The following is a 25,477-nucleotide window of genomic DNA, read 5'->3' as shown; positions in this document are numbered from 1 at the left end:
GTAGGTTCTAGAAATAGAAGGCGATGGGAGCAAATTCCTCAACTCAGCTTTCCTGTTGGGGTGTAATGAATCACTGGCTGTCTGCTTTGTTTTCTTGTTTTGTTTTTGTCCTTCCTGCTCCCAGGCAAAAAGGAAAATCTTCTAGGGAAAATGTTACGTAAAGATCAAATGGTTGATATTTTCAGCAGATTCTCCCTATGGAATAACCTGATCTGCTAGGGGAGGGTCTGCCATTTACTCCACATAGAGGAATTACAATTCTAACCTTTTCTGAATGGGTAACCGGTTGAGTTGGTGGAAAAGCTGCTCTTGCAGATATTTTCATACTTATATGAAAATAGTAGACTGTATTCCTATGTGAGCATACCAATGTTGGTGGTGGCAGTTGATACAGGAGGTTAAAAGTGGTTTATTTGGAATATGAAGATTCAGAAACACCACTGTTTTAACTTGTCAGCTTTGGAGTCAGTAAAGCAATATGTTAGACCACAGTTCTCATGTCAGAGTGGAAACACTGAAGGTAAAAAGTTAATCAGTTTGTGTTGTAAATAGGCTGTAGATACAACACTACCCTCACCCCAGCCCCAATTTAGAAAGTGCACTGTTTGTGGCAACCTATTACATACTAGCTTAGTGTCTTTGGAGCATCTGTGAAGACCAGTGCACACTTGTGAGGTATAGATTATGTCTTTTACAACTTTGAAAGTTTAACTGATTGAAAGTTTTGCTTAATGTTTTGGATGCGTAAGGTGTATCTTTTTGTTAGTGTTGTGGGTAAGTTGTGAGCATGGTGTAACAGACTCTGATCAAGTTCTGGATAGCAAGTACTTTTTTTTGAGGAAAGCTTCAAATGTGAATTTCCTGCAGTCCTAGTTTTCTTCGCCTCTTGGAGAGCCACTGCAGTTTCCAAATGTGAAGGTGGCATGCAGAGCCCACTGTATCAGCACAGGTGGCACACTTGTCTGCCACTGAGTAAGTATCAGTAAAAGTTAGTAGGCATAGATAACACTGCCTAATGTACTTTGGTAATAATTAATTGTTAAGCAATACTATTGACTTTAAGATTATATAGGGACAGGTGATATGTAGAGGAACTTGACTGGTCTTATGACAAGATAAGTATGATGGGTTTTTTGCCTGTATTCATTGAAATACAGCTTTTACTTCTAATTAAGAATAATGTTCATGTATTGTGAGTAAAATGTTTTAAATGTTAAGAATTGAAGGTAAAGATGCTGTTTTATGAGAGATTTATAAATCTTCTGCAAACAAAAATGAAACATGAATATTGCTATGCTAGAATTGGTGGTATTTTTATTATATAGACAACTTGGGATAATTGTGCTTTTTCTACTGCTTCCCTTCTTTACTTAGCAAGTTTCTTTAAGATACTTCTTTTTCTGGTGTTTAAATTTCCATATGGGTGTTTGGCTTATTACTCTTTTTAATTTCACCCATGCTTCCTCTGAAGGTAATACAGAAGCATAATGTTTCAACACCAATTTGCACCTTCCACCTTTAAAAAGACATTGTGACTTTGCATAATTGAGAAATAAAACTAAACAAACCTCTTCATTTGGTCAAAATGAAACCAAACTGACTTGTACTTATATTGGAAAACTTCAGTGTTGTGACTCCCCTAGGGTAGTTTATGTTGAAAAGTAGATTAGTTCTTTCTGTATCTGGAACTGATTTGTAGGTACTTGATACTAAGTGATCATTTTACATAGGAACAAAAAGTGATGATTAATCAGAGTCTGAGGACAATGTGAGCTGTCTTGGCTGCTTTGGCTATTCTGGAAGTTGTAATAAGGTCAGAAGGTAACTGAGCCTTTGGAGCTTCTTGTGTTTGAAGGCTCTATCTAGTTAGATAACATAGTATGTACTCTCCTCCCTCTTTATCTGCTTAATTAGACAATGAATGGGATGGCCATAATTTTTTATCCTGTTTTCTGGCATTGCCAAGAAAATATTAGGTAACAAGTGGTGTACACAACTTTTATTAGGGAAGGCGGGCGGGTGGGGAGGGAATGCTTTGTGCCTTCCACTGTTCCATCCAATGATTAGGCACAGGCTAAACACTAAAGATTGCTTACAATAGCAAGGGCAACTGTTGTACCCTTAAGATCAAAGCCATGACAAAGAAGGAAAGTGATTCCAAAATGCATGATTTTTTTTATAGTTCCGCAATTGTTAAATACCCAGTATTATACGCTCTCACATCTTCTGTAAGATCTGTGGTTTCTCCAACTTTTGTTTCACTCTTTTGTATAATTTAATTCTGCAAGCATAAAGCTGTATTATATATGCAAAGTAAAATGAACTGCTGAAAGCAAATATTCTTTAAGATTCCCTTATTTAGATCTACGCTGTGAGAATAATAACTGGAAGAAGCTGTAGATCAGTTATCTTCAGGGTGATCAGTTTTGATTTCACTGAGTGCACGAGCTTCTTTTCCAAGAAAAAAAGTCTTCTAAGCACTCTGAATTTTTCAAGTTTGTATAGTTCAGTATGTACAGTGCTTTGCTTCATGTCTTGTAGGCCCTGTCATGAAGTTGGCTGAGATGGAATGAACAGAGATACACAGACGTAGTCCAAGAAGTGAATGTTCTGACTGTCTGGGCTATCACATGCTTCCAGTGGGAGAGACTGCAGCTGTTTGAGTAGAATTTCCTTTCTAGGAATAAGCAGGTAGGAAGGAAATACTTGTTTTAGGAGTCTTGAGTTTTGTTTCTCTTAAATTTAAAATTGCACTTCTGAAGTAGATTGTGGGGCTATAGTTCTCCTCCTGTGTTCAGTGACTACTTTTTGTGTCAGTTGTCCGAGGACAGCTTTAGGAATAGAAGGTGATCTGAAGTGGTTTGAAGCATTACTAAAAGTTACAAATACTTGAAATGAAACACAGCCCATTCCACATGAAGAGTTAAATTATATCTCCTTGTGAAGTGGTCAGGGCCTTATTCTCCTTGGTGAGGAAAGTTTCAGTCTTAATAACTAAATTAAAAATATTTGAAGTTCTGTTAGTATGTTAAAAGTAGCTGAAGAAGGATGGTTTTAATGCCTGAAGTACTGTACCTTGAGTTTGCAGCGTGCTCATCAATTTTCAACTCTAGTTGGCCAAAGAAGTTCCTGTGGCAGCTTCACTGGGGGCTCTGTCTTCACAGAGAGTTCTGGAAGAAAAGTGACATATTTTAACTTAGTCCTCCGTCCCATAATGTGGAGTCTAAGTTTAGTTGCAGACATTATTTCTTCTTCTTCCTTGCCCTCCTTGTCCTTGGAGTTTTTCAGTACATATCTTCCAAAACTTACAAGTCTCCTAAGGCAAAGCATAGATGCTGTGAGCTACATCAGTACATCCGAACAAATGTCTGAAATGCAATGCCAGATGCCTGTCAATGTCAGTTACAGGTTCAGTCATCCAAAATGACTGTGGATGCCATTTAAAGTGTTTGGATGGTGGAAAGTGTTTCCAGGCTTGTCTGGAAGACTTCTACTAAAAAAACTCTTGGCTGCTAATAAACTTTGAGCAATGCTTTTTTCCCCCCGACACGTGTCTGTAGTTGTCCTGGCATTATTCTACCCAAGGGGAGAAATGACAGTTTAGAAGATCAGCACATTCTCACTAGTTTGATTAAATGACTGCATGTCTTCTATATTTACTTACTGGTAACCCTGAGGATAGGATGGAGGTTTATGCTTGAAACTGAATATTGGAGAACTTGTAATGAATAATGATGCTAATGTAAATTATAGGGTTTTTTCCTCTGTAGAAATGTTATGTTTAATAAATTGTACATGCTCATGCATGCTTGTGGTTAAAACAAAAACAAAACAAACGAAACAACTTCTCAAAAAAACCCCTTGGCTGCAAAGTATTTACAAGGGTGAGGCTGTGTTTTCAGTAGAAGTAAACTTCAAGTGTGGCAGTGTAGCAGTCTAAATCTTTCCCGACTTAAAACACTCTGTATATACTCTTTCCGTGCTCATGCTACAGAGTATAACGTCCAGGTGTTGAATTTACTTAGTTTCCACTTTGGCCTACAAGGTAGGTGTATCCCAAGGAAGAGTTGAATGTGCAGATAGCTGTTGATATGCATTGATAGTCTGCTGTTGGTATGTTTGCTTGCTGTGGCAAATCTGTCTGTAGTGATTTGGATTGTTAGCTTGGTAATTAGGTGCTTTTAGAACATATTCATTTTGGTTACTTCTGGTCACATAATCATCTGTGATGTTAACCTTGGAGCTGCGAGTCATTTAATTTCTGAGGTACTCCATATTTTTTGGGGTTGGCAATAAAGTTCATCACTGAGGGAGAAAGTTAAGAAACTCACATTTTTCTGATACATAGCTATCCAGTCTTTATACCATTTACTTTAGTTTGTACTTTACTAAATTTATACAGGGTGATTTATTCTGAGTAATTACTGAATTCTTCAGTAGATCATCTGGGAGGAATTACAGGCAGGGGGAAGTAAGTGCAGAATTCTAGAAAACAGTATTCGGAACAAACCTAGAATTTTACTTAAAGGTCACTTTTGTTGGTTCACGTGTAGGTGTTGGGAAACTGTTAAAAACAAGGTAACAATTAAGTGAAGAATTGAACTCCAAGCCGGAAGAAAAGAAGAAGATGGTTCAACCTGGGTGTTTCCGCCTTTTCTGGGAGTGTGAAGGAAGGGAAAATCAACTGGAACTCTGAATTTGGCAAGCCATCTGGCTCTGATTCTGATGCATACAATCAGAAATGATATGGGGGAGGGATAAACTAGCAGAACTTTAATATTTTACTATAGTGTAGTTACGGGACATCTTACTTGTGTCTTTTAGGAAACTTTTTTTTTTTTCTTCTCTGAACACTGTTTTGTGAGAGAGTGAGCTTTCTGTGGCTATTAGAAAATCCTGTTCTGCCAGTGCAGTAGTCTTAATCTAGATGTTAATGCTTTGGGTCCAGTACCAGAGATTTCATCTAAATAAATGAAAATATAAGCAGTACAAGTACTAGAAAAGCAGGGTAGACTTAAAATAGATTTTAATAGACTTAGATGAAAATAATTTACTTTTCTGCTTGTATTTATCTGGATGAGCTCCTCTGATTTTCAAGGAGCACTTCGCTTTGTCTTGCTTTACTAAAGCAAAGCAGAAGTGGTGTGAATCATGGCGTTCCTCTGTGCTTTTTGCAACGTTGCTCTTACTAGAGAACGGCAGTGGAGCAGGGAAACATTTCTATGGGGTTTCATTGTGGGAAATCTATGGAGGAGGTCAAGATTTCAAATGTCCTGTAGTTTTTCATTACATTAGTGTTACTGAACTGGTTTTGCAGTAGCAGCCTGTGGTGTCTCAAGGGAAGGATTATGGCCCTGTCAGTGGATCAGGTTAAAAAAAACCATTATGGAATGGGAGAGAAACACGTCTTTAATCAGTACGTGTTTCTTGTTCTGTTTCTTACTTCTCTCTATACATAAACCAGCTGATCAAGAACTGATAAATTTTTCGTTCTGGTGCTCTCTGTGCTTTGTCTGTCCAAGATGGTGCAAGTCCCTACCTATTTCCACTGAATTAAAATATATATATTTGCTCATTTTAGCTCCACAGATCACCCATCATTCCATTTGTGTTAAATCTTGATGAAGCTTTTAAGTTTCAGCTTCAGAGTATGAAATAATGTACAGGGTAATAACCTTTACTCAAGATCCGAATGTTATCCATTTTTTCCAAACTTGTATTAACTTTTTTTTTAATCTTTGAAGAGCCTGAAGGGAAGTATGCACTGGACAATTCAAATTATTTGAAATCAAAGTTATGAAATTTTCTGAAATTCCTACTTTGTGCAATTTTGCTTGGTTTTCTTATTCTGAGAAAAGTAGGATGACAGGTTAATAGCAAATCAGCATGGCACTGTTCCACTTTTTACTTCAGTAGTGTTAAAGTAACATTATAACTCTTTTTTTTTCTCACGCTAGAAAGCACAGGATGTCAGAAGTTAAGTAATGCTTTAAGCTGAGTTATTATTAAATCAACTCTGAATTCAGTTTTGAGGCTATAATTTGCACCGTGATGGGAAGGAAGAATCTTAGCTCTACTTAAACCTCCTGTCAGGTGAAAAATTGTTTTTGGCTTTACATAGTGAATTATTATCTTACATAATAAAGATAACAGCACTTTCAGTATAATTGCCTAGATTCCAAATAATTAATGAAATTTGTATTGTAAGCAATAAGGCATCATTTTTCCCTATTTAAAGAGGCAAATATACTTTGGAAGCCATTCAAGAGTAACCTTCTGTTAATTTTGTTTTAACAGTTGCTTGTCTGATCTTCAAAATGTCTGATGTAGTAAAATAAAAATAACATAACAGCTCTTCTTTTTTCTTTAATCATCATCTATTGGCTTTGAGGAGCACAAGACTAAGTAGAGACAAAAATAATTTTGTTCAAAAAATATCAGCTTCAAAGTTTTATTACTGTGGTGGGAGTGGAAAGAGATTGTAAGTTGCCAAAATCAAATGTTCATTGTGAGAGTAAAGCTGAGTAAACAGAAGGCAAGAATAACAGTGCTGGCCACATGGGAGGTGTGAAAAGGCTTGTAGTTAGAGCCACAGATAATGCAGAGAAGAGCAAATCACAGATGTGAGCAGCTGATTGGAATAAATCAGGATCTGTGTATCAGTTGTAAAATGAATGTGGAAGAAAATAGTGGACAGAAGTACAGGTCAGGGTTTCCTTTATTTGCCCAAGGTGGTAACTCTTAAAACTGCTGAGAATAACATCGAGCTAAATGTGTCATAATTTTTGTATAAATTAGAGGGAGAAGATGCTTAGAATCTGGAAAATACAGAGTACAGGGTTATGGTTTGTTTGTTGTTTTTTTTTTGTGGGTTTTTTTTTTGTGTTTTTTTGGTGTTTTTTTTTTTTTGCTGTTGTTGTTTTGTTTTTTTTCCCAAGTCTAACAACCCCCAAATAGGAAGGAATGCACTTGTGTATTTTGAACTTTGATCTGTGAATGTATTTCCATTTGTGTTCCTGGTACACAGACTGAACTGTGAAACCTGTCTAGAGTTGATGCAGCAGTCTTTCCGGGCAGTTTATCCATTTTATTAGCTAGAGAGTTTTAAGTATGGTTATTCTTCCCATACATCCAGCCTCTGCTTGCTTTGTATCTCAAAGTCTCATACTGCTTTGGGCCTGCTATGTTCTTCTGACATCTGTTGTTTGTTCCATCCTAGTTTTAGCTAGGAATTCTGGCAGTTACTTTTTTGGGGGGAGTGTATGTAAAGCAGGTAATCAGGGGCTGTTTTATTTTAATATATGCACCATATGATTTAGAAAGCAAAATAATTAACCAGGAATCTTCTGATAAGAAATAGTTTCTTCCCTCCTGCCCCATCTGTTTTCATTTGTGCTGATCTCCTATGTGTTGCAGATTGCCTGAATTTATCTGCAGGCAATTAGATGGATAGTCTAGTTAATAGATGAGAACTTTTCTTGTATATTGAAATACCGCATATTTACAGCAGTGCAGCTTGCTTGTTTAAAAACCTTTGGTATCTGCTGCAGATGGCTGCTTAGTCTAAGGAGTGGCTTCCTGGCTGCATTGTACATGAAGTGCCAAACATGATTAGAGCAGTTTTGTTCTGGAATGCCAAAATACATTGAATCCATTCAGGAAGCAACATATGTCAAATGAATAAAAATATAATGCCAAACAGAATGTGATTGTTATGGTTTTGGTTTGTTTGGTTTGTTTGGTTTTTTTTTTCTGAAATCTGGTTTCTTTCCTGAAGTAAGGGGTTAAAAAGAACCTCTTATATTGAGGGTATTATTAAATATGAATTGCTGACTTACACATTCAGCTTTTTCATTACCGTTTGTTTCTCCATACCCTATTTTCCTCCTGATTAACATATGCCATGGATGGAACGTGGAACAATAAGGTTATCAATAGGTGTGCTGTGTACGAAAAAGGGTATTGTGTTTTTCTTCTTGGATATCTAGGCCTGTGCACAGGATACAGGTATTCAGTGTGGTTTTGGAGGTTGGTTGCTTGTTTTTGGTGTGGGATGTGTTTTTTTTTTTAAATTTTCTTTTTTTTTTTTTTTTTTTTTTTTTTGTAAAAGGTGGTAGCTTATGTATTTGTTCACATTCTTGTGAGAGTTGCATGTAATTGCTTGATAGCAAACCAGGGTTGATGAAAATAAAAATCAGCAGTGAAGGATCTTCCTTCTCCCCAAGCTCTAATTCCGGCAAGTTCTCAAGACAGGAAGTGGGAACCTTTACAACTAATAGCTCCAAGTATTGCAGGATTTTGCTATTTTATTAAGAAACAAGCCCAGGGCAGAGTGCATTTTGTTGCATATTATTCCTTGTTTGCAAGGGAGGTGCTAGTCACTTTGATTCTTCCTACCTGGAAGGGAAATATGTTAAAAACTTAATTGAAAATACATGACTCTCTAGAAGATGTAGTTCCATATATATTTTGCATAGATTCTTCTTATCTAAAATAACCCGAAAGCCTTGATTTTATAGCTCTTAAGCACAGAAGAGTGAAGTATATTTAAAGTAATTTTGCTTGTCCTTTCTGAATGTTATTTTTCCTCTTGTTTGTTTTTTCTCTTCCATCTCTATGATTAGACCTACAGCTAAAAATTAACCTATGTGAATTATCTTATGTAAGCTGCTTCTTGTTGTTCTGTCTTGTGCAAGAAGTGATGGGTCCCTGAAAAAAAGGAGAGTGAAGGCAAGTGTTTTCTTTTCGTAGCAGAGAGCATAATTATCATAATTTCTATGCCTTTTTTTTTTTTTTTTTTTGTGATATTAAGTGCTTAGTTGTGAAGCTTGATTACATTCCTGCCTCCTGGATTGAAAGAGGAGACGCTAGTGTTTCTTTTCCTGTTCTAAATTCTACCCTTCCTGCTCCCTGAAATTTTTAGCTCTCCAACAATAATGATACCACCAACTAAGAATGTGCTCATGTGCTGAGAGGTGAGGCATACCGTCCAAAGCAAGTCCTGGAGTTGCTTGTTTGTGTCTAGCTTCACATGAGCTGCATTCTTGTGCACTTCCCTGTTTGTTCTGGCAGTCCATCTGTCTTCCCTGGTTGTGATGTGTCTTATTTTGTCTCAGCCTTTGCTGGGATAATTAAGAGAAAATCTACGGAAAACATGTTCAGGTGTACAAGAGCTTTCTTTCTTTTCAGCATTTGTTCTTCTGTGAAGTGTGATGTTCGTCTTCATTCTAGTCATCAAATTCTGTTTCATGAAGGGCAATGGTCCTGCTAGTTGATGGGAGACCTGAGCTGCTCAAGCACAATTCATTCCAGTGTTTCTACTCCCTTCCCAGGTATCAGTAGCTATAGCACTGTTCTGTAGCTATTGAACTGTAGGAAGTACCAGAAATAGTGCAGAGAAATGTTCTATCAGGTCTGTGTTTTCCTTCTGTGTTTCTGAAGTGTACTTCCAGTGCACCATAGCAAGTATCTGTAGGTGTTCCCCTCTGCCTTGCCACCTTAGAGGTATTTGTTATTTCTCTAGAGTCTGATTTGTTGTCATTTTTAGTGTGAAATATCAAGTTAAAAACTTATTCCCAGTTCAGTCCTCACCATCACTGGTAAGTGGAATTAATTTTCAAATGAACTTGGAAACATCTTTGTTGTGGTTGGACTTGATGATGTGGTTGGACTATCATAATGTTACTGCATTTCCACAAAACCTAAAGGCTGTTTTTTGCTGTTCAGAACCTAGAAGTGGTGGCAAATTGCAGTTACAGTATATTGTCCTTTTTAACTGTTTGACCACCTTAAACTCTCATCAAAGCTCTTGCCATTCTGACTTTAACAGACAAGCAAGTCTATGGAGTATACTAATTTTTTTAATTTTTTTTTTTTTTCTTCTTTGGAGTTCACTCCAAATTTCTTGCTAACATGTGCTGTTCATAGCATTGTAGAACCAAGTGCATGGATTCACCCAGTATCTCTTTTGTTAGAATTGTCTTGATTTTTTTTTTTTTTTTTTTTTTTTTTTTTAGGTACCTTTCAACTTGATTCTACTTTGTGTGATTTAATTAACCATGACATGAAATTGTTGTGACTTTTAAAAGCATATTGGCTGTTATGCTTTATTTAATAGTCTTGTGTGGTTCGTATTCGTTCTCCTTAGACTTCCAAGACATCGATAATATTGACCTGGGAGCAGACCGGAAGACAGCATCATGGAATATTTTTTATTTTTTTTATTAAAAGAAAGCTATTTCCGTTTCTTCCTATCAGGACTTACTTGCTTTGTCATGAGCACTTCTTGACAAGGTAGCTTCTTGTCTTGGTCACTTTGGAATTTAAGAGGGTTTTGGTTTTTTTTTTGTTAAAAGAAAGTAAGTGTAGATAAATTTTAACTTACGATGTTGGGGAGATGGTCTGTTTTGTATACTTTAGTCTCATTCCCTCAAGACTTTTATAAATGTAAAGCATTGCTTTGTGGGGAAATAATTGCCTTTTTTTGTTGCAAAAACAGGCACAGCATTTGCTGAGCAAGGGTGCCTTGCAGTTATGAAGACCACATCTTGTAAATAGTTATTTCACTTCTTAATTCGGAGTGTGGAACAGGAACTGCTGATATAGTCAGTGTCTAGACCATCACTATTCAGTGACATGACTGTCTTAACTGCTTCTTGGTTGCCTGGAGATATTTAGCGTGGTTAATTTTTCCTTTTTGAATTATTCTCCCCATCCCTACTCCCTAAATTTCTTGTCTTCACTGGTTGACTCTTTTCAGAAAAAAAAAACACCAAAACTATGAAACCCAGGCAGTGCAAATTATTGAATGTGACCTGCAGGAATGAATTTTGCTACCAGCATGTGCTGTTTTGAGCATTAAAATATGTGCCAGTAATAATGAAGTTATCACCTTTACTTTAAAGGATTAAGAAAGCCAGTGACTGAATGTGAAGTTTTACATTCTGCTGCATCTCCTCTGACATAGGCAATATGTTTCCTTTTCCTTGCTGTGTCTGGATCCTTTTTGTCATGTTTGAAGACTTGAAACTGAAAGTCAGTGAGTTGATGAGCAAGCTGATCTAATTGGAGAAATATTCTTCCTGATATCTTGCAGGTCAGTTACTATTGGACACTAATGGTGTGGTTGTGTGAACCCTAGATTTAATAAAAGGCAGGTTTGATGGAAAAGCAGGGCTTACTCTTTCTTTGGTAGTCTCTAGTTTGAATTAAGCACAGTGAGAACTGACTTGCCTTTTAAGTCACAGTTGCTGGTTTTGAAAAGTCTTTCACTTGGTCACAGTAAATGAAAATGTTGCTCCTCATATGTGATTGATTAGATCGTGAATTATTCTTCTATAAATAGTCAGAAAGGCAATTAAAACCTGGGATACTAACCCAGTTGTCTCTCTCTTTGCAAATTTAAAGGGTACCACCTCCTACCTTTCCTGCTTTTTTGCCATATGCAGGTTGACTTCTAAACTTTGAACAGTAGGCTGGGAATTTTATGCCTGTCTATAAAATGGTTTTTAATTGTTGCAGGGGAGAGAAATAACTAACTGTGCTAAGAACTGAAATTGGAAAAGGAGAAGAAGTAATGAAGTCCTTTTCTCCTGAAGGCTACCTTGCAGAGCACTTGCTCTTGAGACTTCTATAGCTAGCGTCTTTAGCTCCTAGGGATTTCTGGTAGCTTTATGTTTTCCATAGTCTGGAGGGATCTCTTGATTGAAATATGTAGATCAACAGTATTTGAATGTGGGATGTTCTGCTTTCAAATTAGATCCCAAGGCTAGTGTGAATGGAGAACTGACAGGTGATGGGCAGTCAGCATGATTTGTAAACAGGTTTGTATATTATGTATTATTGGTAGAATGATGGACTTGGAAACGTCTGTCACTGATACTGTGAGAAGCCATTACTGAAGTTTTCTTTCTCATTTCAGATGGGCAATGTAAAACCACCTTAATTTATGGAGGGATTAAAAGTGCAACGTAATATAGGGGGAAGCAGATACAAGAACAGGAGGCATTTAGTTTAATTGTTCTAAAATCTTGGAAATTTACCACCTGGGTGTGAAGTTGCTGTGTCGGCTACATATAATAGTCTCAATTGGCTGTCCTGCACTCATGAAGTACAGGAGACAGAGCATCTGATCTTTCCTCTCTCCCAGAAGGGCCCAGCCCATACAATGAGGAGGAGGTGGATTGATGGGTAATTGAGGTAAACAGAAACACATTTTTTCTGTGTTGGCACTAGCTTTTTAAGACTCTGATTCTCTGCTAATCTCTGCTTTACTGAAGAGCCTAGGCTGGAACAATGTGGAAAAGCACTAGTGAGTTTTTGCCCCCTATCTAACAGAAGGGGGGAGAAGTATCGCAGTTCCTATTATCCCAGATTGAGGTAATTTCCTAATATAAGAATTTAAATTGTTGTTCCTTGCAGTGGATTTCTTAGAGCCATTACATGAAAAATATTTGAGTTGTATGGACTTTTTTCTTCTTCAGAACTCTAACGATTAGTGTTAGAAGTAATTAGCAACAATTACTTCTGCAAGAGAGCTTTGTTGGACATTGCCTGCTTACTGGAATGGTAATGTGTCAAATAGATTTGGAAACACCCTTAAGTGGATAAGCTATTTCTTATTCCAGTAGTTGTCTATTTGTGTGCCCTGCTCTCTAATCCACAGAATAACTGTGTATCTTCTGGTTGATTGAGAAGTACTTCATGTAGCACATCAGAGAAAATAGTGAATGCTGGAAGACAATTTCTTTTCCATATGGAAATAAAGCTCAGCAGAATAAAAGCTTTTCCGTGGAAATAAAGCTCAGCAGAATATATTAAGCCCCAAATTATTTTGAATGTTATATTTTATAAGATAATTTATGTGTTAGTTTTTCTTCCAAATTATGAATTACAAAGATAAAGAAGGATTTGGAGATATCATATTCTTAAAGTAGTTTCTGAATGGTGATGATATTCATATTTGGCAGGAGCTAGTGTAATGATGGTAAATTTTCTGGGACTGAAATTTCATCTTATGAAACCAAGGTTTGGTTTCCTAAGATTAAATGTGTTCCAGAGTTGTGGTGGTGTTTTTGGTTTCTTTTTCTTCTCCCATTCCCCAGATTAAAAAATATACTATGATTTTTTCTTTAAAAATGCATTCAGTCGAGTTAGGAATTAAAAAATGAAATGTCTGTTGGCCTTGCAAATAGGCATGAAAGAATTGCACATTTTTTCATGTTTCCTTCATGTGTACTTCATTTGTGAGAGTCTATCTGTAATAAGAATCTAGAGTGTGGTAAATTGCAATCTACTCGGAACCTAAGGGCATGTGTATCCCTTTTTGGCATAACTTCATGTTTGAATTCATCCCTCCCTCTCCAAGGGAATATGCGATTGAAAAACTGTGATTTGCATTCACATTTTCTGTTTTTAAAGTTATGTTTCTTCTGATTTTTTTTTTCCTACTTTGTTGTGGTTTTGGTTGGGATTTTGTTTTGTTTTGTTTTGTTTGTTGTTTTCTGTGTTTTGTTTGGTTTTTTTCCCCCCCCCCCCCCCCCCCGTTTTTTTGAAATGCTGTAGTATTGTCTCTTTTGGAGAAGATTGAGAGACTTCTGAGGGACTGGAGTCTAGTTTTAGTGCATCTGTCATGTCTTTAAATTCTGGGCAACAAAGGGTCATGATAACTGTAGGTATTTTTATATTTATTCTGGTGTATGACTAGAATACAAGCTACACACTGCTTTTTAGGTATATGTGTTTACATTATATATATGTATATATCAACATCCTGAAATAAGAGGGGAAAATGGATGTTTTAAAATCCTTTTAAGATCAAAATAAGAATTACTCTCTCTGCTAACGTCATAAAGTTTTTGGTATTGTTATTGTTACTTGGATATAAACCATGAGTTCTGCTTGCTGAAACGATAGTGAGTAGTTAAGCTAAGGTTAGTGAGATTAACATACAATAATGAAGAGGGTCCTTTCCTCCCCTCCCATCGAGTTGTTAATCTGGAGCAGAATTTAGAATCCTGTGTAAAATTTAGGTGTTTATGTTGTGTAAAAATAAGTCCAGCTACTCAACAGCAAATGCTTAATCTCACAAAGTACCTGCGCATTGATGCCCTCTGCTGTCAATCACCTAGCTTCCAGCAGTCTGACTTTCTATATAACCAAATTCTCTATGAACACTTTGGAGGACAGTAGTCGAGTATGTTTAAGCACTTCTTCCTGACTTTTTAGAATTGTAATAAATACATGTCAAAACAACTTCTTGCAATATAGGCAAACTAATGCATGTGTTATTTGTAATTATATGTATCCTATTTGTCCCATTTAATGAAAAAAAGTCAGTTACACAAAGTAGTTAGTTGTTTTTAGAAGGTAATTTTGGAGAACATTTGTTTATTGTTTTATTGCGTTATTTTAGCTGCTAAATTATCAATTTTGTATGTGCACTTAGCAGTTGCAATTTGCTAAATCATGACATTCATAAATTCATCTTCTTGCCTTGTTTGGAATTATGGTTTCAGCTAAACTGTGCATGAAAGGAATCTAAATAACCTTTTTTACTTTGCTGTGGTAGAGGAAGGAAATGGAAAAGGTATAATCATGTAGTATCTTTTTTTTTCTGTTCCTTGAGAAGGTAAATGCTAGGTAAGTAGATCTTATGCACAGATATTATACGCACAACTGACTTACAAGTATCTCAAATAGCCTTTTTGACCCTATTAAAGCTCACTTAATGGAATATTTCTAATGAATTTTGCTTCTTTAAGTGATCATTTCCATTGCTCATTGCTATCAGTAAGAGGACCTATATTGCTAAGATGGTGGTGTGATGATGCTTCTTGGCTTTTTGTGAAATGTGTAATGAAATGAGAATAGTGCTCCCTAAAACGTTCCATCTAGCATCCTCCTCCAGTAAGTCTAGTCAAAGCAGAAGATAGCCTTGGATTGTAATATAATATTAGTAGTGGTGGGCGTGGGCTCTATGATATGTTCTTTCAAAGGCTGAAGTAATTGATAGCGCTACTAACACCACCTTATTTTTTTGCAATAGTTAAATGAAATTTCATATAGTTAAGCAGACCCTGATCTTTCATGCTGTAGAGCTATTGCAAAAAAAAGGAACATCAGTAACAGAAGACTAGAAATGGAGTAAAAGGATAAAAATTTCTTCTGTTTTTTAATTTGCAAATTTTTTTGAAATGCAGCATGATTTTCACAAGTGTAGTAGTGGAGTTGTTCTTGTAATGGTCTTTACAGCCCAAATAATACTTGTCCTCTGTCAGATGTTGTCTGTAAGGGATGATTTTGTGCATTCAACAGCATAAATCTATCTCATTCTGAAAAGTCCTGATTGCTCATAACTCTTCTGGAAATGAGTTTTTAACTTGCACATAACTTGAGTGCTTTTTTATATAGTGATCTGCCCATGAGGGGTTTGAGTTGGAATGGATTCTTGGTGTTAATTAGGCAGCATATGTTTTAATTAAAAATTAGGAGTATGTGATAATGAAAAAGCTAGAAGTAGACCGTAGCCTTAGTTCTTCTTAATTTCTAAGTTATCATGTGGTGGGGAAAACTTACATTAGGGGAATAAGTGCCAGAGTGAAAGCTCTTATAAACACGTTTAAAATGGTTATTTTCCTGTTTCTCTCAAACCCTTAACTTTCAGGGTCTAACTTAATACTGAGCACTTGTAGCATGTATGCCAGGATAGTAATTTTTTTAATTAAAGAAAAAAAGAGAAGAAATCTTGAGTTCTTGACCACAAGAAGGTGGTTAATGGTCACGAGAAATATATTGCAGTTGCCAGGAGTTAAACTGATGCCTATCTTTTGAACTTCTGTAACAGCATCTTATTTGTCTTCAGGGAGAAAGAACACTGGGTGAAGAAGCGTTTCAGTCTTCCAGTCCTTAGATAATAACCTTTTGTGTAATGATCTGTGCAATTGTCCACTGTTTAGATAGCCCTACAGTTACTGCAGTATTTTTCTTGCTACCTGGGGTGCAGGGGAAGTGCTGGTGATAATGGAGGCTACTGTGGAATTCAAGGCTTGACAGACGTAGTCACAAACTTGAACATGTTGTCTGGAGGAGTCAGCATGTTCAACAGTCCACTGTCTATAAGGATGCTATTTTAAACTGAACTGAAAGTTAACCTGTGGAAAATTGCAAGAGAGCGGTGAGGGAAGTCATTCAGCTCTTCATAAGAGCTAAGCCATTTCAGTCTTCACATCATTGAGCAGCAGTTCCTAAATGGGGTGTGTTTGAAGAGAGCTGCTGGCCAGATATAATCCTGATTGAATATAATGATATTAGTATTTTCAGTTATGCAAAAATTTTGGCTGTAGTTGGGAAAGCAATAGGAAAATTTCAAGAGGAAAGTTCCAGAGCCCTCACTGTAAGGGACTGCAATCCACATTTTTTATTCCCAAGCAAGCCAGGAAAGTAGCAGCGCAGTCATCAACCCTGGCATCCTTCAGAGGTTTCACTGTGCTGGTGGTGGCACCATCAGCCTGATATCAACAGTGTTTTGGAAAAGGTAGCTGAGATGTGTTAAACAGTTGGAGGCTTTAGAGTTTGTTAAATCTCACAGAGTGTTCTGGAAGTGGCGGAAACAGCTATTTTAATGACAATTCTGCTGCTGCTCTTTGTCTTAGAAACGTTAGGAATCATAAAAATCAGTTTTGTATCTGTATATTGAATGCTTTATGAAAAGAGTATGCTAATGAGTATCTGATGTCCTGAGAATCTTTATTTCAGGAAAGATTGTAGTTACCAGTTAGAAACCTTAATGTATTAGATTTTTTCTTTTTTTTTTTTTTTTTTTTTTTGGGATGTATTTGTTGTTTTAAAAGCAGATGATAAAACCATTCGTCTGCAATTTATATTCCTCTCCCATGATTTGGGCACGTTATTTAAACTGGCTTTAACAAATGCTGTCAAGATTAGGCACAAGATGGGTGTCTTCTGTGTACATCTTAGACTTACTACATTATTCTCAGCTGCTAGCCATGACCATGTAATAAAACATTCTATCCTCAACATATAGAGTATATGGTGGTACTTCACAAAAGCACACCAGGCAGAGTAATCTTCTCAGAAACAGATCCAACTAGTTGTAAGCAGCTCTCTCCACTCTTGCCAATAGCTGTGGCTGCAGACTTTCGGTAAAACCTTGTGTTAAGCTAAATCAGAGGCAACTGGCAGGTCCAACTAAAATAATTGCAGCTTCTTTAAAGCCTCATCTGTTGCAAGGAGTTGTATTTCCCCATGAGGGCTGTGGGGAGTATTGGTGAGAGTGTGAGTGGTATAGATTCTCTTTCAGAGAAGGGCTTGAGGCTCACTAGGACAGCAGTACTTTAAGAGGAAGTCATCCAGTTGAGGTCCCACATGCAAATTCTTGTTGGGTTTGGTTACATTTTGTTAACCTGATAATTGCATTAAAACTCCATTCATGCAAGTAACAGAAAGGGAGCTGTTTTGAACTCAAGCTTGCTAGCAATGCATATGTTTTGGTTTGACTGCGGTAGAAGGAGGAGATGATAATTGGTTCTAGCTTTTTTGTGTTTTGGCACACTGCTTTCTCTGTTTGCCTTTGAGATTTGGCAGAGGGCAAAAATGAGTAATTGTAGAATGGTGGTTGTAGAATTGTAGAATGGTGGTAAGTTACATATTACCATTTCTGTGTCTTCTGTGTTTAATTCTAGTCTAAAAAAAAGTTAATATGTGGATTTGAAACTGTCTTAGGTTTTGTTCAAGGCCCCTTATACCTGTCATCTTGAAAACACTTCTGAATTGTTTTTCACAGATCCATCTGGATGGTTTAATAAACTCTGTTCTGCATGCTGGTGAAACTGTGGTCCAAGTTGAGAAACTGATCCAGACTCCTATGGTGTGAATTTGCAGTGGTGGAACAGTTCGGGTAGGTGACCAGATGTATTGAAGATCAGGGAAAAGAAATATTTAGGTGCTTTTACTGTTTCAGTTACCCTACAGTGTTTTAATAATATCTTCTCTCACCCTCGTGTAAGCATGACAGACTTTTATTTTAGCTGCTGAATTTGTATTCCAGTAGCTTGTAGAGAAGATGTGTAAAAACTGTGAGTTGTGGTTGCTTTCTCTCAAGAAGCAGTGGGGATTTTTGCTACGCTGACATAGTCTTTGTCTGCATTTTTGTCATATTGATATGGCTCTGTGTGACCACTTAGATATAGGCAACCTGGCTTTCATTGCTTCTGCTGTAATTTTCTGCATAACTTGTTTACTTTAAACGCTGCATAATGTATAAAAGGTAGTAACCCATTGTATCATAATATATCCAGGTTAATTAATTTCATTCATTTCAAGTTAATTCATGTTCATTTTAGTAATTTCTATGCAAAAAATAGAACCAGTTTCAAATAAATACTTATACCCTGGGTAAGCTAACTTTAATGCTATTGAAGTAGTTACTTATATGTATCATATATAATCCTATCTAGGCAAAGGTTAATATTTGGTGGGCTTTGTTGTTTTTGCTTTGCTAGGGAGGTTGGCTTTGGTTTGTGTTTTTTTTTGTTGTTTTTTTGTTGGTTTTTTTTTTCCTTTTAAGTTGCAAGCATGTCTGGTTTGGTTCTTCATGTTTCTGTCATTGTTAGTGGTATGTTTTGGTGTTGAAACTGAAGGGTCTTTTTTGTTTTAAGTTTATTTTTAATCCCATAATTCAACAGCAGATGCCCGTAGCTCCTCAATAAGAATTATAGGGACAATATAACAAGAATTATGTGGCTTTTTTCTTGGTATGCCTCATTGCAGCACCACAAAAATCTTAAGTAAATCATGGTATGTTTTGATCTTGATATGCTAGAGTAGGATCTGCAGTAGGATAAGCCTCATCTTAATATACCGTCTTAATCCTAATTAGAACTGTTGAGCAAATGCATTTTTCACTCGGCTCTCTCTGTCTCTTGCTTCAGGCATGTAGGTAGAATACACTCACAAATATTTTTAAGTGTCCACAGAAGATGTTTGACTTTTGAGACGGAAATGATAGTAAAAATAATATTTTAAATGCTTAATAGTATTGTAGAAATGTTGTACTTAGAAATGCAGGTGTCTTATGAGGTTTAAATTAGGAACCATTATGAAAAGAGAGTACAAGTGTTGGAATTTATGCTTGAAAATGGGTTTGTGGGGAAAGAGTGGGTTTTAATAAAAAAGGTAAGTACAGAGGAAAGGCAAGCTATTTGAGAAGCAGATTATTTTTTTGAGATAGGGGAAAATCCTCATTATATTTATTAAAATTATTTTATATTCTGTGTGACAGATTCAGCATTATAGTTTCTGTAGATCCTTGGCTAGAGAGAATTGAACCATTTTCTTCCAGACTTTTGAGATTTCTTGCACAGTTCTTCTGACTGAAGAAGTTGTCACAATTTTATGATGTGGATAGGCTGAGACTTTTAATAAACTACTACTGCCTTATTTACTGCCAAGCTAACAATAACAGAGTAGGGAGTTCAGGCAACAGTGCACAGCTAGGATTTAGAAAAGTTCCTTTTCTTTGTTATGCTATTCATATTGTTCAATAACATTCCCTATTATGTAGAAAATAGGCTGATAAACATGTTTGAATGTTGAGAGTAATTTTATGTTGTATTAGAATCTTGTTTTATAATTGTAGTTTTATTTTTGATCTGCTTATTTTCATATTGAAATGCATATTAAGTCTTACTAAGAGAATTCAAATGGAATGGTTAATCTAAAGGGGTTTTTGTTGCTTTGCAGTAGTTTGTTCTTATGTCTAGTCCTTTCTTCAGTCCTAACTGTTGGTTCATTATCAGACTTGAATAATGAGTCTTTATTGGGTGAAGAAAATCTCTACTAGCTAAAAAGAACAGGATGAGGAAGCAAATGCTGGCTTTGTGATAGGTTTGTGCCTGCAACTTGAATAGTTCAGTTGTAAATCATGTTATGATGAAGTATTTACTGTAGGTATCACAAGAGACCTAGTAAGTGCTCTTCATGTTTTGCGATCCTCTTGGATAGAGGCTTCTTAATGCCAGTTGAGTGTGTTTTCACCTTCACAAAGTTTCTGGAAAAGGTGCTATAATTTGTCAAGCTGCTAAATTGGCAATAAGTACACTGCTGAATGCATAGATTAACCATGAAGGTAGTGTACTGATGTGTATTTACAGTTACTGGAATACATGGTGAAGATACAGACCATAAATGAATTCTTACTTGTGTATAGCTGAAATATAGGACAAATGTAAAAAACTAAAATTAATAATTTGCCAGGTGCTTTTTTTTTTTTTGTAATCCATACTCTAATAGGCGAATTTTACAAGTCCCTGAAATCTTCACTTGTACAGGGTGTTTGCAGCTCTTTTTGCAATGGAGCATGTTTGATCTTCTGACCATGCTTAAAGGATGCTGCTTTGAAGCTGTCTGTAATTAGAGTCAGTTAAGGAAAATCCTATTTCATTGTCTTGCCATCAAGACTTCCATCTGAATAAAGACAACAGTATCTGCTGAAGAGGACTCCCTATATCTCCTCCCTTCAGTATTCTCTTGTTTCGTTTATTTCAATGGGTTTTGGACATATTCCAAACTTCTTATATAAGCTTTGGTTTGCATATTTACTCTGTGAGCCCTCTTGGCTGATTCATTTCTCCTTGTAGCAATAAATGCTGGCCTAAATCTCCCCCTTACCAAGTTCTGACATGCAGTACATGCTCAAATGTATCTAAGGTGGATTAACCTTCATAGGTTAATCCAGTCAGCACAAGATATGTTTTATCTTGGCAATACACTTTGGGAACTCGTCATTCTGTCAGGCTGGTGTTCACTGTAGTGCAGAAGAAGTATGGACAAGCTGTTTCGATAGGTGAAAATGACTCTCATACCTATGGGCATTTCAGTATTGAAATCTGTTAGACTGCTTTGTTGAACAGTATTTTAGTTTAAGGACTTATGAAGGGTGGTAGTTAGTTTATAACTTAAAATGTGTGCACTGCTAAGAGTCAGTCTAAAACAAGATTAGGTTATCAGAGGGTGAGCTTGCATGATAAGCTTCCTCGTTGTCATATGGCCAAAACTGGATATTCTGAGGAAAACAGTGTTAATCCTGACTGCATCTAGGCAAATTTGTTTACTTCTATGCAAAGGCTAGGTATTTGGAAACTCCCTCTTGCATTGCATAAGCAGTTCTTGAATCACATTTGTCGACTCAGCAGCTAGCAAATAAAAATTTTTTTATGTGGTGCCATTAACATGAGTGGTGATTTCAGAAGAAAAGTATGCACAAAATATTTCTATCTTATTTAAATAGCATACGCATTCTGGCTTCCTCTTCTGCTTTCATCTTTTCCAGCTACATTCTTCAGTGGAGATAAGAGTACTAACTAGTGTATGCAAGCAAACTATCTTTGACAGTTGTATTGGAAGGTCTTGCGCAGTGCAATTTGCTGGTTCAAGAATGTCTGTGCTTATACCTTCACTTCAGAACCCTTCAGATATGGGTTCTTTGTCACTCACAGACCTCATTGACTGTTTCGTCCTTTTTTTTGTTGTTATCCCCTCTTCCGCTCACCTCAATTTTTTCTTAATGGTGTCACTGTATCTGTTATAATAGGAAAGTATATTTTCCAGTTAATGGGAATAAATGATGACAAGAAAGAAATACCTAGTAAAATGGTTTATTTCCAATGATGTCTTAAGCAGCTGTGGGGAGCTGTAATGCATGTGCCATAGTACTTTTCTGCCTAAATACTTTCTTTTATATGAATTTAAATTGTAAAAAAATTACAAGTTTAATTGTACAAGTTTATATGATGTACAGATTTCCAGTACTGTTATTATGTCTGGAAGATCGTACAACAATGGTGCTGAGAGCTTCACAGCCTGATGTATTACAGAACTCTACATCAGTATGAGAAACACTGGCTGTCACGAAGAGCAGAAAATGGAGCAGGCTAATTTGCAGCTAGCCAGTCTGCAATAAGTTCAGGCCAAAGAAGCCTTGTACACAAAAGCAGAAAGAATGAGTTGCTTTAAATTTGTAAGGAAGGGGTACTATAGGAAGAGTGCTGTGTATTTCACAGATTCACTGAATCATAGAATGGTTTGGGTTGGAAGGCATCTGAAAGATCATCAGTAGCTTGATTTTAGGACAAAAAGAGATGACAGATTTTTCTTTGAAGTGAGTAACTCAAAGTGAACATCAGTTTCAGAGGAGAGGCAAATGGAATAGCTAATAAAACACATGCAGAAAGAAAAAAAAAACCTTATTCTGATATAAAACCAAGTTATTGGAAATACTGCTCACCAAGGACTGAGCAGTAATTCTAAGGATCTTTGTAAAGAAGGAATTGTTAGTTATTCACTTTGGAGGAAAAAATAAAAGGCTTATGGGTGGTCTGCTTAGTATCACTGATCCTTGGTAGGAAGAATGATGAGTACAATGGTTAAAATAGCTTCCTGTAATTTAGGAAAGGCAGAGTGAGGGAAAAGAATAGTACTCTTTTGATGAAGTTAGGTAAATATTTAAAGCTATTTTTGAAAACTCAAAAAAACCCCAAACTTGTTAATTGGTATTCTTTCTGGTAAGCTGCAGCATAAATAGCTTGCTCTGGACCATCAGCTTGCAGTCATGTGCAGGATGACTAACTCCGTAAGTACAGGAAACATAGCTTTTATGTGCAGGTGGTCTTGTACAGCTAATACTAAAATATTCATTAAAAAAAGATGATGGATGCAATATTCTTAGGAGTCAGTGTAGAAGGATTTGGAGTTGCACCTGACAGTGAAAGGTGCCAAATAACCAATTGCGTATTTAAAACCTCTTTGTGTTTGATAAAGTATAAATGACTATGAATTGATTTTGATTGTATGTAGTAAGTATAAAGTTTAATCAGCAGCGTTTATTTGTTCCTTTTTAAAAAGAGCACTTGGAAACTATTCAGCCAAATCATCTGAATAAAAATTCCTTTTCTACTTCAGTTTTAAATGGAAATCAGTTAAAGGATGTCTTTCTAGATGCTTAGGAAACAACAAATCTAAACCAGGGTAATGTCATAGTAGTGAGCCGTGTCCATATACTGGAAGGCTGCTCTAAGGTCTCCCCAAAGCCTGGAGGAGGCCGGACACACCCAACTCTCTCAGCCTGTGTTCCTAGGAGAGGTGCTCCAGCACCCTGATGGTCTTTGTGGCCCTTCTCTGGACTTGCTCCAACAGCTGCTCCACATCCTTCTTGTGTGGGGGGCCCAGAGCTGAATGCAGTACTGCAGGTGGGGTCTTACGAGAGCAGAGTAGAGAAGTGGCAAGAAAATTAAACAAAAGTGGCTCACTCTGCTTCTTGGTCACTCAGGAAATTATGGATTACAATTGTGTAATTAATTTAGTTCAGTCTGGTTTTAGGTTAAAGGATTCATGTTTTCTCAATGTCCAGCTGAAGACCAGTAACAAGTGGTGTCCCTCAGGGGTTGGTGTAGGGACCGATCCTGGTCAACATCTCTGTTGGTGACATGGACAGTGGGATTGAGTGTACCCTTAGCAAGTTTGCCGATGACACCCATATAAAGAAGAAGTTCTTTACTGTGAGGGTGTTGAGGCACTGGAACACGTTGCCCAAAGCAGTGGTAAATGCTCCATCCCTGGCATTGTTCAAGGCCAGATTGAACACACATGGTTCAGTGCAAAGTGTCCTTGACCATGGCAGGTGGGTTGGAACTAGATGATTGTAAGGTCCTTTCCAACCCCAACTATTCTGTGATACTAGTGATTTCCACAGAAGTCATCAAAGCAGGTGATAAGAACAGTTGTTGCTGGTATTTGAAATTAAGTTATGGTTTTATACACACTGAATTCAAGTTTGCAAGCCCCAGAAGTGCTCGTCATCAGGAGCTTTCCTATGAGATGGAAGAGGGTCAGGGACACTGTAGTGTTAGAAAGGCAGAGAAAGCAATTTGGGGCCAGCAAGAATTGTAATATTGGACAAGAAGAAGAAGCAGAAGAATGGTGAGGAGTGGACTAACCAGCAGGACAAGAAATCAATGGAATGGATGAGGAAACAAAAGAGATCAGCCTTTAGGGGCTCTCATCTTTATTGAGGATTCTTTAATTGGAAGGATCACCTGTAGAGCTGTATCAGGTCTCTAAGAAACCTTGGGCTGATAGGAGACTTTAACAAACCAACCAATTTTTTTGTTTCTCCTTTTTTTATGTTTTTTCTTATTTTTCTTTTTATTCCCCTACCTCTTTAAGAGAGAAAATTTTGACTGAGGGTAAAGGCTTCTGTTTTAAATTTCCCTCCTTTTAAGGCATGTCAGTTGTAGTTTTCTTTAGGTGTGCATTTAAAGCAAACAGTAACAGATTAGAGAGAGAAGTGTTACTGTAAACAGCAATTACCCAGGCATTTTTACATCTAGCAAGATTTAAATTTAAGACTCATTAGTCTTAAACTAGTGGGTGTTAGATAAATAGGTTAAGCTCTGTCTCAGTGTCTGCTATTTTGTGTTTAGATACTGGCCTACAGGGTCTCATTTAAGCTGTTGGGAATGTTTCTTTTGAACAGGAGTGCTAATAGCACTACTGTTATCTTACTGCTAGCATTCATTCTGGTCTCTATCTATAGATCATGCTGTTTGCATTAATTCTCAGCCCAGCCTCTTACTGGTGTGAACACGGCATAATTGTTAACTTAAAATGCATATTTTCTAGATTCATATAGTTTTATGTGAAGACTGGACTATGTACATTGTCACAGAATGCATGCATTAAAACTGCGTTGAATGATTTTATACGTGACATTAGCAGCCTGTTTCAGTTCTGATCCCTTAATGGAATTAAAATGAAAGCTGCTATCTAGAATGGAATTAGTCTATTAATCTCACTACTGATCTTCATTACTGAGATTTTTCCATATTAGAGAAAAAAAATTAATGCTTTTTTAGCTGTTAACAAAGATGACTGACATGTTAAAAATAAGACTTTTTTTTTTTTCTGGTTTCTTATGTCTAGACACAATATTGCATAGAGACCTCATCTAATGCTGTTAAATGAATGTCTGTTTTCTTCTAAGAATTTAGAATTCCATAATCTTCAGGCAAACAGGTTATTTACTTTATTGCTATGAAAACTTTAAATACAGACTTATTTTGTCCAGATCTTATATTGGTTTGTTGGAGACAAGAATTTGTTAGATGAAACAGATGTCAGTTTGTTAGGGCTCACACCCAAACTCATAAGGAGCTGTATCTAAAAACCAAAGAAACCCCAAACCTGCATTGTTTGGCTGTCAGAGCTAATAGTGCATTTCACATGTTACTGGAAGATACTGTGAGCTGGATTGGGCTGGGAAACTGCAGTAAAAGGATTTTGGGAGATGCATAAATATAATTTTCGAAACACATTTGGGCATGCAATTTAGTAGCACTTGTGTTAATATGTGAAGGGCACATTCCTCCAGGCAGTATATTTCTTCTAGACAGCCCTTCAAAGA

General features: G+C 36.7%; 1 protein-coding gene across 8 annotated transcripts in view; it reads left to right on the top strand.

The window, feature by feature from the left end:
* ERBIN (erbb2 interacting protein) overlaps positions 1-25,477 on the top strand; it is a 116,892-nt gene that overhangs the window by 3,249 nt on the left and 88,166 nt on the right. For 7 of the 8 annotated variants that reach the window (XM_057405486.1, XM_057405488.1, XM_057405485.1 and 4 more), the window contains one exon: positions 17,804-17,917. The exons of the other annotated variant lie outside the window; for it this stretch is intronic. The gene's annotated coding sequence lies outside the window, so the exon portion shown is untranslated. The remainder of the gene's footprint in view (positions 1-17,803; positions 17,918-25,477) is intronic. 8 annotated transcript variants of the gene reach the window in all.

The sequence above is a fragment of the Pezoporus wallicus genome, unplaced genomic scaffold, assembly GCF_028554395.1.
Source record: "Pezoporus wallicus isolate ANWC-B61680 ecotype Strahan unplaced genomic scaffold, APGP_CSIRO_Pwel_v1 scaffold_2696, whole genome shotgun sequence".
Classification (NCBI taxonomy): Eukaryota; Metazoa; Chordata; class Aves; order Psittaciformes; family Psittacidae; genus Pezoporus; species Pezoporus wallicus.
Note: the sequence above shows the minus strand (reverse complement) of the source record. Positions and strands in the feature narration are given on the sequence as shown.